Source organism: Petaurus breviceps, unplaced genomic scaffold (genome assembly GCF_028583685.1).
Source record: "Petaurus breviceps papuanus isolate PSGF00001 unplaced genomic scaffold, PetGlider_PUasm1.0 90692, whole genome shotgun sequence".
Taxonomy (NCBI): Eukaryota; Metazoa; Chordata; class Mammalia; order Diprotodontia; family Petauridae; genus Petaurus; species Petaurus breviceps.
This window is the reverse complement of record NW_027187313.1, coordinates 5421397-5437865: the sequence shown is the minus strand read 5'-3', so window position 1 is coordinate 5437865 and position 16469 is coordinate 5421397. Positions and strand designations below refer to the sequence as shown.

The 16469-nt window shown below is 37.1% G+C and overlaps 1 protein-coding gene and 1 non-coding gene across 10 annotated transcripts in view; both read right to left on the bottom strand.

Moving 5' to 3' along the window:
- The window catches only part of COP1 (COP1 E3 ubiquitin ligase), a 248876-nt gene that overhangs the window by 12541 nt on the left and 219866 nt on the right, over nt 1–16469 (bottom strand). The gene's annotated exons all lie outside the window — the stretch shown is intronic.
- On the bottom strand, nt 1032–1169 carry LOC138144258 (small Cajal body-specific RNA 3). The gene has a single exon (XR_011163899.1). It is a non-coding gene; the product is annotated as a small Cajal body-specific RNA 3 (non-coding RNA).

Below are 16469 nucleotides of genomic sequence, written 5' to 3'. Positions count from 1 at the left end.
CTATCCATGGATAATTTTTAAAATTAGATGATTTTAAGATGGTTTTTCTGAATCCAAGATTGTGATGCCTATACCTTCCACATCCAAGACAAACATATATGATATGTAAGAAAGTTCTGTGGTTATAACCTACTCTTTAGCTAGATTTATTCTGAAAAAGAGGGGGAACAGAATGAGGTCATTATTGCAAAGAGTGCACAATGTGGTAAGAGCTGCAAGAGAATTCATAGCACAAGCTATAAATGAACCTGGCCTACTTCCTATCTATAATAATGCTCCCTGGTGCCAAGGAGGTCTCATCACAACTTTAATTCCATTCCTTGAACAATTACCTGGAGACATTAAGTTTTCTAATTTACAAAAAAATAAAAACAAAACACCAAACCAAAACAAAACAAAATAAAAAAATCCCACAATGCCCAGTATTTTAGTGGCAACTAAGATAACCCTTAAACTACCAGAAAAAAAAAATTCTTAACCAGGAAAACTGTCAAGAATCATAATTGAGTTAAAATATTTGTAAGCCAGAATTAACTTTTCTTTAAATAAAGGTTTACTATAGAAAGTTGTTAAATCAATGGGTACCCAAAGGGAGAAGACATCACAATTTCCACACACAATTCTTCTGGATATGGGTTTATTTTACTTAAAAGAAAAATTATTAATACATTTAATTTGTACAGAACAGATTCTCCACCTAACATTCAAGTAACATTCCCCAAACAAATGTATTACCTGAAAAGTTAAGCAAAAGCATATTATGGTTGTATATGTCACTTTCTACATATGTAGTTTGGTCATTATTAGCAGAAAGAAAAGGTGAATACTTAATTATTTGGTACCAGCACTGTTGCAAGATCATTTTAAAACACACAATCATACGGCCATCTGATTTTTTTTTTTTAATACAGGCACAAGCATAACCTCTCCAATTGACTTGTTTTCTTTCTTCATAGTCTAGTACACCTGGCTGGATAAAGCCCAGAGAACCCAAGAAGGAAATAAAGCAGTTCTTGAAAGATGCTGTTGAGGTTGTATGGAGGGGAACGATCAAGCTTAGCCAGCTCTCCTAAACCAGACAGAGACCTCCACTTTTTTATAGGAAGGCTGCATATTGTAGACAAAAAGTATTTCATTTGTCCACATAGATGGTCCCTGCAGCTTCCATTTCTGGTATGCTTCATTATTAAAAAGCCTTTTGTTAAACTGCCTTTTCTTTTCTGGCATTCTGAGTACATCAAATTCTCATTTAAACAGATTTTTAATGCATTCAAATAAGGTGAAGAAAAAAGGAATTCAGATAATAGAAAAAAAATCATTAAAATGGCACACAGCACACAAAAGCAAAACCATTTTTAGTGAGAGAGGAAAGGTTATAAAGAATGTGTATGAGAGGAAAATTTAGACACGTACAAATATGAAACAAAAGCCTCAAAAGTTTTATTCCCATTTTGTTCGATACAGTAGGGAAAGATTTTATTTTTTAATTTAAAAAGAAAAAAAAGCAGAAATACGTTCCTCTATGTCGCGGGGCATTCAACACTTATTCCCTAATATATTCAACCCTAACATTTCTGGATTTGGAGTATTCTTCTGAATAAAATTAGAAAGCAGCAATATTGTTGCAGTAGTACAGTAAGTCAAGGGCAATGATTATAAGCTAGTATTTTAGATCAAAGAGCTTCTGAATCTTCAGGAAATACTTTCTGTTACCATACTTTTATACCATGAGAGTACTATGAATCATTGTTGTCCTGAGGACAGATGGGTCAATGAACCCAAAGACATGAATTACTTTGTGGAAGCATTCTCAATTTAGCAAGACTTCTGGGATAACTGAAAGGCAACCGGGTAGAAATTAGATTATACCAAATTTTTACACCATATACCACAATACACCAAAAATGGATTCATAGACTGCATATTTAGTCATGCTATAAAATAATGAGCAAAGAATCAGACATGGTAATTTACACTGCTTTAAGCATGGGAGGATTCTTAACCAAATAAAGGACAGAAAAATCACAAAAGATGAAACAGGAAATCTCAATTACACAAAAATGAAATGCTTTTCTGTTAACAAAATCAACACAAAAATTTGGCAAAATAATATCTAAATGAAATATCTTTCATAAGGGAATTATTAAGCTCAATTATGAGTCACCCTTATTTGGTCAGTTCCACTAAGCTGCTCTCCTACTTTTAAACTAGTACCAAAAAAAATTTGATAGCTACTGTTTTAAAGAATAATTTGAGGTCTTAAGATGATATTGTTCTTTCCTATTTTTTTACGCGACTTCATTTTAATTATATGTACTTTTTACATGTAGTTAATTCTTCCAATAAAAATGTAACCTTCCTGCTGTGAATTGGTCCTACCAGGTTAGAAAGTAATTGGGAATTATGCTAAAAAAAAAAAAAGTAAATAAAATGGTCATGTTCTTTGACTCAGAGAACCTGGGCATATACCCTAAAAAAGTCAAAGACATAAAATTTTCATGTACAGGTAATTATTTGAGGGCAGAGAAGAAGCAGGACTTTCCTGCAGCTCTGGCTTCCAACTTCCCTAATCCATGTAAAAGGGGACTGGGACTCTAAACTTTGGAGCTACAGAACCCACAAAATGACAGAGAAGCTAACCTCCCGCTAAGGATAGCCCGGCAGGAATCGGCCACCTCAGCAGTCTGAGAGCTGAGCCCAGGGCATTTCTGACCATCCACCAGCCTGAGGGACTCCAGATCAGCAGCAGCTGTAGCCATTTCCAGATTCATCAGCACATAGATGCAAAGGACAAAGTGAGAGGTCAGTGCAGTGTGGACTTTGGGACCAGCAGTTGGGAGTGCATCAGCTTCTGCCACAATGCAGCTTCAGCTCCTGGCCTGCAGAGTGTAGGGGGACCAAGCGACCAGTCTGAGGGGTAAAGGCTATTGTTTTAACCTGCTTGGATCTGGATTGCAGTCTAAGGTGGAGGTCCTAGGGTACATGACCAGCTTGCCACAGCGTGTGGAGACCTCAGAGAGGGCATCCAACTACAGCAGCTGAGAAAACCCCAGCATCTGGGATGAAAGCTTCCCTGTCTGGTGACTGAGTCCTACTGTGGCAAAAAGCCCAGGGGTCAAGTGACTGAGGGGCGACATGACCAGGCAAGGGAAACAAAGCAGACAGAAGACTCCAACATTAGACTCCTATTTTGGGGACAAAAAGGAGCAAAGCATGGAACAGGAGAAAGACAGTGAAGTCAGAACTCCTGCACCAAAGGCTTTAAAGGAAAATACAAGCTGGTTACAGGCCACAGAGGACCTTAAGAAGCAGATAAGGGAAGTGGAGGAAAAACTGGGAAGAAAAATGAGAATGATGCAAGAAAATTGCGAACTGAGAGTCAACAGCCTGACTGAGGAAAATCACATGTTAAAAAACAGACTGCCTCAATTGGCAAAAGAGGCTCAAAAAGGCAATGAGGAGAGGAATGCCTTAAAAATCTGAATTTGCCAGATGGAAAAAGAATCTCAAAAGCTCAATGAGGGGAATCATTCCCTCGGATTTAGATTGGAGCAAAGGAAAGCTAGAGACTTTAAGAGAAATCAAGATGATCTTAAACAGATCCAAACAAATGAAAGAATAGAAGGCAATGTGAAATATCTCATGGGAAAAACCACTGACCTGGAAAATAGATCCAGGAGAGATAATTTGAAAATTATTGGACTACCTCCAAGCCCTGATCAGGGAAAGAATCTAAAAATCATCCTCCAAGAAATTCTCAAGGAAAATTGCCCGATGTTTTAGAACCAGAAGGCAAAATAGAGGTTGAAAGATCCCAAAAAGAAAACTCCTAGGAATATTATAGCCAGGTTCCAGAATTCCCAGATCAAGGAGAGAATATTACAAGCAGCCAGGAAGAAACAATTTGAATATTGTGGAAACACAATCAGGATAACACAGGATCTGGCAGCTTCTACACTGAGGGATCAAAGGGCCTGGAATAGGATATTCCAGAGGGCAGAGGAGCTGGGTTTAAAACCAAGAATCACCTACCCAGCAAAACTAAATATCATCTTTCAGGGGAAAGTATGGTCATTCAGTGGAATAGAGGATTTTCAAGCATTCTTAATGAAAAAACCAGAGTTGAATAGAAAATCTGACATCCAGATACAAGAAGCAAGAGAAGCTTGAGAAGGTAAACAGGGAAAAGAAATCATAAGCCACTAATCAAAGTCGAACTATTAACATTCTTACATGGAAAAACGATAATTGTAATTGATGAAACTTTTCTCAGTATGTAAACAGTTGAAGGGAATAGAAATGTGTGTATGTATGTATGTATGTATATGTCTATTTTGGAGGGTATACAGGCGTTATGAATACATGTGTGTATGTGTGTATATATGCTGACAGGTATACATAGATAGAAGGCACAGGACCAATTTAATAGGAAGGGATGATACTTAAAAGGGGAAATTAAGAGGTGAGAGAGGAAAGGGGAAATTAAGAAGTGAGAGAGGAATATAATGAGAGGAGATGGAGAGAAACAGAATGGGGTAAACTATATCATAAAGAAGAGGCAAGGTTAAAGGGTTACAATGGAGGGGAAGAATAGGAAGGCAAAAGGGAATGGGTCAACCTTATTCTCATTGAATCTGGCTCGGGGAGGGAATGAAATACACACTAAATAGGGTATCACCCTACAGGAGAATAGGGGGGAAGGGGATGAGATGGGGGATGATAGAAGGAAGGGCAGGCTAGGGGGCAGGGAAGTTGGAAGCACTCACTTTTGAAAAGGGATCAATGTAGAGAATAGAACAAGTAGGTGGTGGGATAGGAGGGAGGGAAATATAGTCAGTCTTTTACAATATATCTACTATGTTAATGTTTTGCATTAGCTATACTTGTACAATCTATACTGAACTGCTTATCTTCCCAGTAAGGGTGGGTGACAAAGGAGGAAGGGAAATAATCTGGAACTAAGGGAGTATGGGAGAAGATATGGGAGAGAGCAGATAGGAGGAGGGGATATCCTGTGGGACTGCTATGCTGGGGTGGTGGGCAGGGGAAAAACGGGGAGAAAATTTGTAACTCAAAATCTGGCAGAAATTAATTATGTAAATCAAAAGTTAATAAAGCATTTGAAAAATAAAAAAAATTTTCATGTATAGTAGTCTCTGCTATAACATGACATGTGTTCCCCCAAAGTACCACATTATGCAAAATCACTAAATAAAAACCCAGAGCTTATGATGTAAATGAGGTCAGAGGCTCAACGCTCAAAAACTCTGTCAATACAACATAAAAAAATAAAGGAACCTAATAAAAATGGCAGCAGAGTTTTTATACGTGTTGTATACATATATGACTATACATGTTAAATGGTTAAGAAATATATAAATACTAAAATAAATAGCAGCTGGGTCCCCAACCTGGTGCTGATTCTTGGCCTGAGGCTCAGGCAACATGCACAAGTTGGGCAGACCATAACTCCCATGGCAGAAGGAGGTGAGAGTGAAGGTGGTATGGATTGGCCCTTCTCCACTCACAGCTCTTATTGCACCAGAAGATTTTAAAATAAATGTGGCACTACATCTTGAAAAAGACCTAAAATTTGCTTGTGGTAGTAGACATGAGAAGGGTTGTAGCTTGTAAACTGTTGCAGTTTTCTGCATTTTTGTTTCTTTTGTGGAAGAAATCATGCAGAAGAAAACCTGAAATTCTCATTATGATAAAAATGTTCCCTAACATATATTAATCACGCTGGAACAAATTTGTTTTTGAAACACATGTTATAGAAGAACAGACTACCTGAAAATATTCATAGCGGCCTTTTTTGTGGTAGCAAAGAACTGGTAACAAAGAATGCATCCACCAACTGGGAAACAGCTAAAAAAAAAAACTGTGGTGTCTGATGTAGAAGAATAATTCTACATTAAGAAACAATGACTACAAAGAATCCTGAGAAACATGGATAAACTTCTATGAACTAATGCAAAATGAAGTAGAACCAAAAAAACCAATATAAACTATGAGTGTACAACAATGTAAATGGAAAGAACAAAATCGAGAATTATATCATTTTAATGACCAAGGTTGGACCAGAGAGAAAAAAATTAGAAAATGATTTGTCTACCTCTTTTTCGTAAATGTGGACAATTACAGGTTTAAAACACTGTACATACTGTAAGACTCAGGTGATGTGTTGGTTAGGTTTGGTAACTTGCTTCCTCTTTTTAATTTTGTCATGAGAGATGGCTCATTGGGTAGGCATGGGGAGGTAATGTTTATCCACCCATATGGGGAGGGTGAATAGGTGGCCCAGTGGATAGGGGCCAGGAGTCAAGTAGACCTGAACTCAAATCTGGTCTCAGACATTTACTAACTGTATGACCCTGGGCAAGTCATTTAACCTTTGTTTGTCTCAGTTTCCTCATCTGTAAAATGAGGATGGTAACAGGACCTACCTTGCAGAGCTATCATAATGATCAAATCAAATGAAATAATATCTGTGAAACACTTAGGCCAGTGTTTGGCACAGAGGAGATGCTATGTAAAATTAGCTGTAATTATTAGATATTTGGAAATGAGGGAAACAGAAAAGATAAGTGTGCTTACACATACACACACTTTATTTCAAGAAACTCAATATATGCTTGTTTGATTAAGTGGAAAAAAAATCAGGATGGTAAGAAAAGCTACATAAAGTGCAAGTCTATGAAAAAATAAACAAAAATAAACTCTATTAAATTTATTTTTGATGTATTGGGTAAATTTCCATGGCTCTTACAATCCAATTTGCTGGAATTCTCTAATGAGTTGGACTTCGAAGTGGGAGATTTTCACACTTATTTAACAGTCTTTGTAGTTCCAGCTAGATGACAAAGGTGTGTTGGCAAAAACAATCAAACAAATCCCAAACCCTGAAAACTGCTATTTTACTAGGATGAATAATTTCTCAATTGGATTTGATAGGAGGGCATAGAGATGTAAGACCAGGTGCAGGGAAAAGGGATGGACATTTTCACAATGTTTTTAGTAACTTTCTAAGAAATTCTAACTTTCTAAGAAAATTCTAACTTTCTAAAATTCTAAATTTTATTTATTATAATTTCTAAAATTCTAACTTTCTAAGAAATTCTAAAGTCACTTTATTAGTTTAAGGACATAAAAATAATATGCAAAGTTAGTCTGTTCATAAAATTACATTTAGATGGAATATATTAAATTTAAGCATAGACAGAAGATTCTTGACATTGGAATTAAATAGGCTCTGTAACTGGCATACATAATCAAGATTATCTAGGAAGGAGTTCTGGTAACCTGAGTAGAGTGAGTCATGTGAAAAGAAGGCTCTAGCCTGTTGGGATGTATCTTTCTTCTTTATCATTTATGTGCCTTTTCCTTCCTCTTGTCACATGCCAAAATACTCAATGAGGAAATAAAATATACAGATTCAGCATCGCTTAGTAACATGCAGTCACATACCAGAAAAACTCGTGGGCTCCTCATTTTTGCAAGTGATTCTATACCTTACAGGATTTAGCGAAAAAAACTAGGGTAGAAAAAGTGTGTGAGCAGAGACAGAAAAAGTTCAGAATTGAAGGAGGAAGAAAGAAAGTCTCTTGAGGTTTACTCAGGTAATAATGAAAATTTATCAACTAAATTTACTTGTAGATTTATTTTTAATTTTATTACTAAACCTGCTGAACAAGTGTCTGTACTTGAACCATCTCTTAATTTCTGAGTTTGTGAAAAAGTGCAACATTTTGAGAAAGTTATTTTAAAGAAAGAATTTTCTAATAATTAAAGATATTAAAACTGAGTGGAATGTGGTTTTCAAATATTCCAAATTCCATGAGAAGTTTCTTGTCATAGGAGGTGCTAATTCAAGAAAAGGTTGTACAAGAGACTCCTTTATCAAAGAACAGTTCGAGTTAGGTGACTTATACATATCTAACTCTTAATGTTTATATTTTTATTCTATGTAATCGTTAAGATGTTAAACTATTTTGTAAGTGAAATGTACTTGAAGTCCAATTGTATACAAGACCAAATTATCTGAACTGCACATAGGAAAATAAATGTATTAATTTAAACCTTTTCCCACAGAACATCCTTAAGCAGTATTCCATTTTCTTTGAATTTCTGTGGAAAGAGTTGTTGACTTTTGTAGTACATTGCAAAAGTGATAGAAAGATGCCCTAAGATAATGCCACATCATATTTTAAGGTGAACATAAAGTTCAAGAGTACCCAGACTATTTTAAGATTCATCTATTTGAGACAGTGACATGAGTTTTTAATGGTTCAATATAGTGCCACATGCCTTGTGGATAATACAATCCTTGTCTCTTTTTCCTAAACTCTATACAGTTTAAATACTTGCTGTTGGCTAAATTTCTTAATGGAAGCTTTATTATAAATAAAATCTCAAACAGATGAATTCATTGCTAAAACAATTCAAAGGTTAAATTACAAAGATTAAAACATCTATTGAATAGAGGGAGGTAAAGTACAGAGAGAGGTGTGAGAGAGGACTAAGGCACTAGGCAGAGTGAGAAGAAAGAAAAACACCTCAAGTGGTTGAAGATGCTTTTAATTATTCTATGACCCACAGTACAGCTTGAACATACTAATCACCATACCCAAAGTGGAATAAGTCAAAAGCATAAAACAGATTTACTGCTAAAACATTTCAGATATATGAAGTGATATAGAAACTAAAGGAAAGGAAAGGCTAGGGGTGGCTAGGTGGCACAATGAATAGAGCACCAGCCCTGGAGTCAAGAGGACCTGAGTTCAATTCTGCCCTAGACACTCAACACAAAAACTAGCTGTGTGACCTTGGGCAAGTCACTTATCCCCAATTGCCCTCCAAAAAGCAAAAAAAAAAAAAAAAGGCAAGGCTAAGATGCTTAAAATGATTACCAAGAAAATGATCTCATGGGGCGGCCAGGTAGCACAGAGAGTAAGAGCACCGGCCCCAGTGTCAGGATGACCTGGGGATCAAATCCGGGCTCAGATACTTAGCACCACACCCAGAAATAACTGGCCGTGTAACCTTGAGCAAGTTACTTAACCCCAATTGTTTAGGGGCGGCCAGGTGGCTCAGTGAGTAAGAGCACCAGCTCCAGTGTCGAGATGACCTGGGGATCAAATCTGGGCTCAGATACTTAGCACCACACCCAGAAATAACTGGCTGTGTAACCTTGAGCAAGTTACTTAACCCCAATTGCTTTAAAAAAAAAATGATCTCATGTTCATGCAAGAATATTAATAAAACTGCACAGAAGTATCAAAATTCATAGTCTCAGTGTCTTTATATAATTTTCCATTTTAGGTATTCAGTTCTTTAGAAGGTACTTAGTAGAAACTGGGGTGGTAGCAGATAGACACAACTAAAAGAAATATTAGGAGCAAGGGAAGAAAATTTCTTGTTACATATAGTTTTTTCAAATTATTTCTAATTTTTCTGATAGCACCCTTTAAAAATTTTTTTCTGCAGTTATTGATTTACCTATGACTCTATAACATGGTAATTAAAACTAAAGTAAATAGCACTATTTTATGTAGCACTGTATTAGCCCTCATTACATGTTGCCTGGACTACTCCAATAGGCTTCTAGTAACTAGACCCCCCTGACACAAGTCCATCTGCAATCCAGGCAATGTGCGTATGTAAATTACTATTATATGAATTTACAAGTGTTTAACACTTAAATAATCTTGTAGCTTTATATTTGTTCAACTTCTCCCCTGCATTACCCTTTCAAAAGACTGAAGCAAAGTGGGGCAGCCTGGTGGTGCAGTGAGTAAGAGCGCCAGCCCCAGAGTTGGGAGACCTGGGATCGGTTCCGGCCTCAGATACTTAACACCCATACAAAAAATAACTGGCCATGTAACCTTGAGCAAGTTACTTAAGCCCAATTGTTTAGGGGCGGCCAGGTGGCTCAGTGACTAAGAGCACCGGCTCCAGTGTCGGGATGACCTGGGGATCAAATCTGGGCTCAGATACTTAGCACCCATACAAAAATAACTGGCCGTGTAACCTTGAGCAAGTTACTTAACCCCAATTGCTTAAAAAAAAAAAAAAGACTGAAGCGAAGAACACCAAATAAGAACTACCATAGTACATCCCCTCCCCTTTGTTTTCTAAGAGATAAGAAACAAATTGCAAGTCACATCAAAATGTAAGAATCTGGTTTAATTAAGAAATTTCAAAGTGCATTGTTGTTTACATTAAATATCCTGTATATTTTCATAAAATTTGGCTGTGTGCTAAACTATGCCTCTATACAAAATTTACTAAGATAGGCCCTTCTGTCAACAAGATTTCTTATTAGAGTACCTTTTAAAATAAATTTAAAATAAATTTGCACAATAGTGAAAAATTTTCCCACAATCAACAAACATTTATGAAAATAGAAACAATATTGTTACAAAGTTTCCATCTTCTTTATATTTAATATGAAGATTTTATTTCACTTTCTTTTTAGGTTATTCCCTGCGTTCATTAACTTTTGTGCATATAAATCTAATAACAGATTATGCTCAAATCAAGATAGATAGAAACAATATGTGAAAAATAAACTTACTACTACCACTTCCAATCAAAGACAACATTCTAGCAACAGATTTTCTCAATTCTTTGGACACAGCTCATGGGAATTTTAGATGCATTATAAGAGAAAGAAAGGAGGCAGTATGTGCCTGTCAATTTGGTCAAACCATACAATGGGCATGACCTGGATAAAAAACCATCAGAGTTAATTGAGAGGACGGTATGAGAACCAAGAGAAGGCAGTCACAAAATACTGAAGAATATCTTAGTTTTCTTTTGGTATCCCTCAGTGCTTAGCATAATGCTTGGCATGTAGAAAGCACTTAAATAGTTTTTCATTTGCTTACTTTCACTCATTATCATTTGGTTTAGGAATCAACTTCATAAACTTAAGGCACAGTGACATGCAGCAAACCTTTGTCATGGTTAGCAGCAGACAAATTGGCATCAGACCATTTATGTATCATGACACGAAACCACTTAGAGGTTAAAAAAATAAACTGAATTCAAATTTTAAAGTTTATCTAACAATGCAAAATCAGTACTTATGGGAATGAGGAGAAGGCTCTGCCTTTCTTTGAAAGATTATCTTGTGAATACCAGTAAATGGAAGATGTTAAGAATTCTTGGGGACAGAAACTGTTCCTCCCATCTTCATATTGACTGCCCCAAGCTTCCGCACCTGCTTTAGCTCCCTGGATGTGTATCTCATAAATGGATAAAGCACCCTGGTCAACTCCCTAGCAGGTAGAGAACTATTATTTCTTTTAACAAAAGATTCCTTGCAAAATAGATCTACAGCAAGAATTCCTGATTCATTACCTTATTTTAGAGGAAGAGGAATAAGCTCTGGAAGTTGAGGTGAAAGATCTAGGTTTAAATCCTAGTTTTGTTTATGATATATGGGATCTTAGGCACATCACAGATTTACTGGGCTTTAGTTCCTCAATCATAAAATGAAGGAATTGGACCAGGGGTAGGGAACCTATGATCTCAAAGCCACATGTGGCCCTCTAGATCCTCAGGTACAGTCCTTTGACTGAATTCAAATTTCACACAAAAAATCCCCTTCATAAAAGAATTTGTTCTGTAAAACTTGGACTCAGTCAAAGGCCACACCCAAGGACCTAGAATGTCACAGGTTCCTTACCCCTGAATTATATTAAAGTATCTCTAAGGTACCTTTCAACTCTATAATCCCACAAACTGTGGTGAATCAGTAATGCATCTACCAATGTTTTGCAAATACACGATAAAATATGTTTTTAATAAAACCCACCAAAACCCCAAAACATTATTTTTTGTATTCTTGCATCAATAAGTATTTAAGTATTTTCCATGTGCCAGACCATCTCTCTCATCCTTAAAAACTCTCACTTGACTCTACTATTGCCAATAGCTATAATTCTATACCTCTTTTCTCCTTCTCCGCTAAATTCCTTGATAAAGTTGTCTACACTCACTGCTTCCAATTCCTCTCTTCTCCCTGGATTCTAAACTCTGCAATTTGGCTGCTGACCTCATCATTCAACTGGAACTGTTCTCTCCAGTTACCAAAGATCTCTTAATGGACAAATCCAATGGACTTTTCTCAATCCTCATTCTTTTTTTTACCTCACTGCAGCATCTGAAACTGCCAATCAGAATCTTCTGGATAGTCTTTTCTTTCTAGGTTTTGGTGACACTGCTTTCTTCTGGTTCTCATACCACCTTCTCAATTAACTCTGCTGGGGTTTTTTTTTTTTTTCATGTTCACTAACTATGCATTTTGGTGTCCCTGAAGGTTCTATCCTGGGGCCCTCTTCTCTTCCTCTCTCTATATACTGTATCACTTGGTGATTTTATCATTGTCTGTGGGTTCAATTATCATCTATGTGAAGATGATTTCCAGATTAACAAATCCAGCCTTAACCTCTTTCCCAACTTAGTGCACCAAATCATCAAGTGCCTTTTAGACATCTGAAACCAGATGTTTCACAGACATCTCAAGCTTAACATGTGCAAAAAAGAAGTCATTTCCCCAAACACTCCCTTCTTCCAAATTTCTCTTATGTTCTCAAGGGTACTACCATTCTCCTGGTCATTCATGAAGCATACTATCAACCTCTTAGTCATCCATGCTTGAAACGTGGAGTTCTTCCTCTCTCATACTACACAGCCCATATATTGCCAAATATTATTTCTCTCTTCACAACATTTCTCAGCTACATCTTCTTCTCTCCTCTTATCTACCATCCTGATCACTGAACTCTCAGGACTACTGCAATAGCCTGCTGTTCTCCCTGCTTGAAGACTCTCTCCAAGCAGCTGCTGAACTGATTTTCTTAAAGCTTAGGCTTGACCATGTCCACTTGTCTCTCCTCACCCTGCTGCCATACACACTGGATAAAGTCTAATGGCTCCACATCACCTTTGGGATAAAATCTAAAATCCTGTGTTTGGTATTTAAAGCTTTTCACAAACTAGTCCCATTCTCCTTTTTCAGTTTTCTTGCACTTTAACTCCTGTCCATGTACTCCATGATCCAGTAAAAATGTATTTCTTGTAGCTCCCTGTACATGACAATCTATCTTGTGACTGTGATTTTACAAAGGTTGTCCTCCATACCTAGAAGGCACTATCTCTTCACCTCCACCTCTTGGTTTCCTTGAAGGCTCAGCCTAAATCCCTTCTTCTGCAGAAGAGTCTTTTCTCCTTTCTCTGTCTCTCTCCAGTTGCCCACCCTAATACTTTGATCTGAGATTCATTTGTTCTATGTGTCTATATCTTGTAGACACCATTATTTGCCTTCCCCATTAGACCAAGCTCTTTAAGGGCAGGAACCATGTATTTCCCTTTCTATATATCCACAATGTTTACCATTGTTCTTGGCCCATATTAAATGCTTAATAAATGTTTGTTTAGCTGGTTGATTGGCACTGAAGCTAACTGCTAGGGGGGAAAAAACCCCAACACTGAAAAGTACATGCCTTTGAGGAGCTTACATCCTAAAGAGAAAACAAGCACACATATAGGTACATATAAGATAAACACAGGGTAAATACAAAGTTAGGGTAAAGACTAGCTCCTGGGGGTCTAGGAAAAATCTCCTATAGAGGTCACACTTGGATTGAATCATGAAGGCAGCCATGTACTCTAAGAAGTAGACGTGATGAGGGTAAGCATTCAAGACATGGGGGCAACTAGTGCAAAGGCATGAAGAGAGAACATCATGTATGAGGAAAAGCAAGTGGGTCAGTGAAGCTGGCCCATAAGTGTCATCGAGGAGAATAAAGCATAAGAAGCCTGGAAAGTTAAAAAGGAGCCAGATGGGAAAGAGCTTTAAGAGCTAAATGGAGAAATTTATATTTGATCCCAGAGGTAATACAGGGCTACTAGAGTCTATTCAGTGTGTGTTTCTAGAACGGTCAGTAGAGGTGATGATACAGTCAGACCTGAGATCGAAAAAGAGCATTTTGGCAGCTGAGTGGAGAGTGGATTGGAGTGTAGAGAGACTTAAGGCCGGGAGAGCAACCAGAAATCTATCAGAAAAATCCATGCAAAGGGTTGATGATAGCCAGAAGGAAGATGGCTACTGCATGAAAAACAGAAGAGGTTGTATGCAAGCAATGTTGTAGAGACAGGTTTGGCAAGTGACTAGATATCTGAAGGAAAATATTAGAGGAGCTGAGGATGACATTGAGGCTATAGTAAAGGCATAAAGATAGGCAAAAAGACAAAATAATCCTTATTTGCTGATGACATGATATGACTTGAGACTTAAAAAGAAAAGTATTTTCTTCCTTTAAAATACATGAAGACCAAGAATATTGGGTAATCTAATTTGCCTAGGTGTATAATTTGATACAATCTTAAAAAAAATGATTTACTCCTGTAAAAACATCCAGGAAGATCTATTGGTCTGAAGCTTCAGGGCTACTGTCCATTTGATTCTTTTCCTAAGACTTTACTGCCAGGGAGGAGAAGAGTTGAATATAAAATGGAAGTTCATAGGAAGACTCTAATAATGATTATAGACTGTGTGGGCACATCTGCATCCATGCTTTCACTTCAGCTGACGGTGAAATTATCTATTCAAAACCTCATGTTAATATCAGGAAGGGGAGAAAAAGCAGTCTTTTTTCCATCTCGTTTAAGCACTATAAAATGTTAAGTGATTAGAACAGAGGCACTTAATTAGAGGGACAAGACAGAAGCAGATGTTATTAATACATAATACTGACTCACGTGTCTACTGCTTTGTGTTATTTGTGGCAGGTAGCAGTAGTGTTTCTGAACATGTGCTGATTTGGTAAAGGTACAGAAGTTAACTCTGGAAATGGTGCTGTAATTGCAAGAGCAGAAACACTGCATATGGAAGAATGTGTAAAAGGTACAGAGAACTTAAAATGCCATTTTCTTATAGGAGAGAAATGTCTTTAATAGCATTCCTATATTCCTATTCTCTTTCACTGCTCTCTTTGAGTTGTTCTATGTTGGCAAGAGTACTTATTGATGGAGACATGTCAGAGTTCTAGTAATGTACTTCTAGAAAGTATGACTTCTAGAAACAAATGACTTAGAAACTATTTTTAAGGAAGATTTTTAAAAAATCTTTTTCCAATTACATGTAAAAACAATTGTTATCATTTGTTTTTTGAAAAATTTTGAATTCCGAATTCTCTCTCCATTCCTCTTTACCCTCCCCCCTCTCCTTGAGAAGGCAATTTGATAAAACTATACATGTGCAGTCATGCAAAACATGTCTCCATATTAGCTATGTTGAGGAAGAAAAGAGACAACTCCCTGCCCCCTGCCTCCTCCTCGCCCCCCAGTTTAAAAAAGCAGGCTTTGATCTGCATTCAGACTGTGTCAGTTCCTTCTCTGGAAGTAGAAAGCATTTTTTATCATGGGTCTTTTGGAACTGTCTTGCATCACTGTATTGTTGAGAATGGCTAAATCATTCACAGTTGATCATTATACAGTATTAATTTTTTTTTATTTTGCTTTTTGGAGGACAATTGTGATTAAGTGACTTGCCCAAGGTCACACGGCTATTTTTTGTGTTAAGTGTCTGAGGCCGCATTTGAACTCAGGTCCTCCTGACTCCAGGGCCACTGCTCTATTCACTGTAACACCTAGCCACCCCTATCATTTTACAGTATTGCTGTTACCGTGTACAAAGTTCTCCTGGTTATGCTTACTTCATTCTGCATGAGTTCATGAGGCTCCCCACGTTCTTCTGAAACCATCCTCATCCTACTCATCATTTTTTACAGCACAATACTATTCCATTAAAATCACATACCACAATTTGTTCAGTCATTTCCCATCAATTGGGGAATGGCTGAACAAGTTGTGATACATGCATGTTATGGAATACTATCCTACTATACGAGGAGCAGACGATGCTGAGTGAGAAGAGTAGAACCAGGAGAAATTTATACACAATTACAGACACAATGTATGTGTGATGACCAACTCTGATAGACTGGACTCCCCTCAGCAATGCAGTGATATAAGTCAATCCCAAAAGACTCATGATGGAGAGAAATGTGTGCATCCAGAGAAAGAACTAGAAAGAACTGAGTTTATATCCAGGTGGAAGCAAAACACCTGATCTTTTTCCTTCTTTTGTTTGGTTTTATGTCCTCTTTATTTTTTATTCCAGCTGATACAATCTGTCTTTATAACCTGACTAATGTATAATGTGAAAGTATTTACAACTCCTGTACTTGACTATATGCCGCCATGGGGGGGGGGGGGGGGGAAGGGGACAAAATGTGAAACTCAAGGAATTGTGGAACTGAATCCTGTAAACTAAAAGGAAACAAACAAATTAATTTTAAAATATAAAAGTGAAAAAAAAAAGAGCTGCTATAAATATTTTTGACATATAGGCCCTTTCCCATTTAAAAAAAAAAATCTCTTCGGGATACAGACCTAGT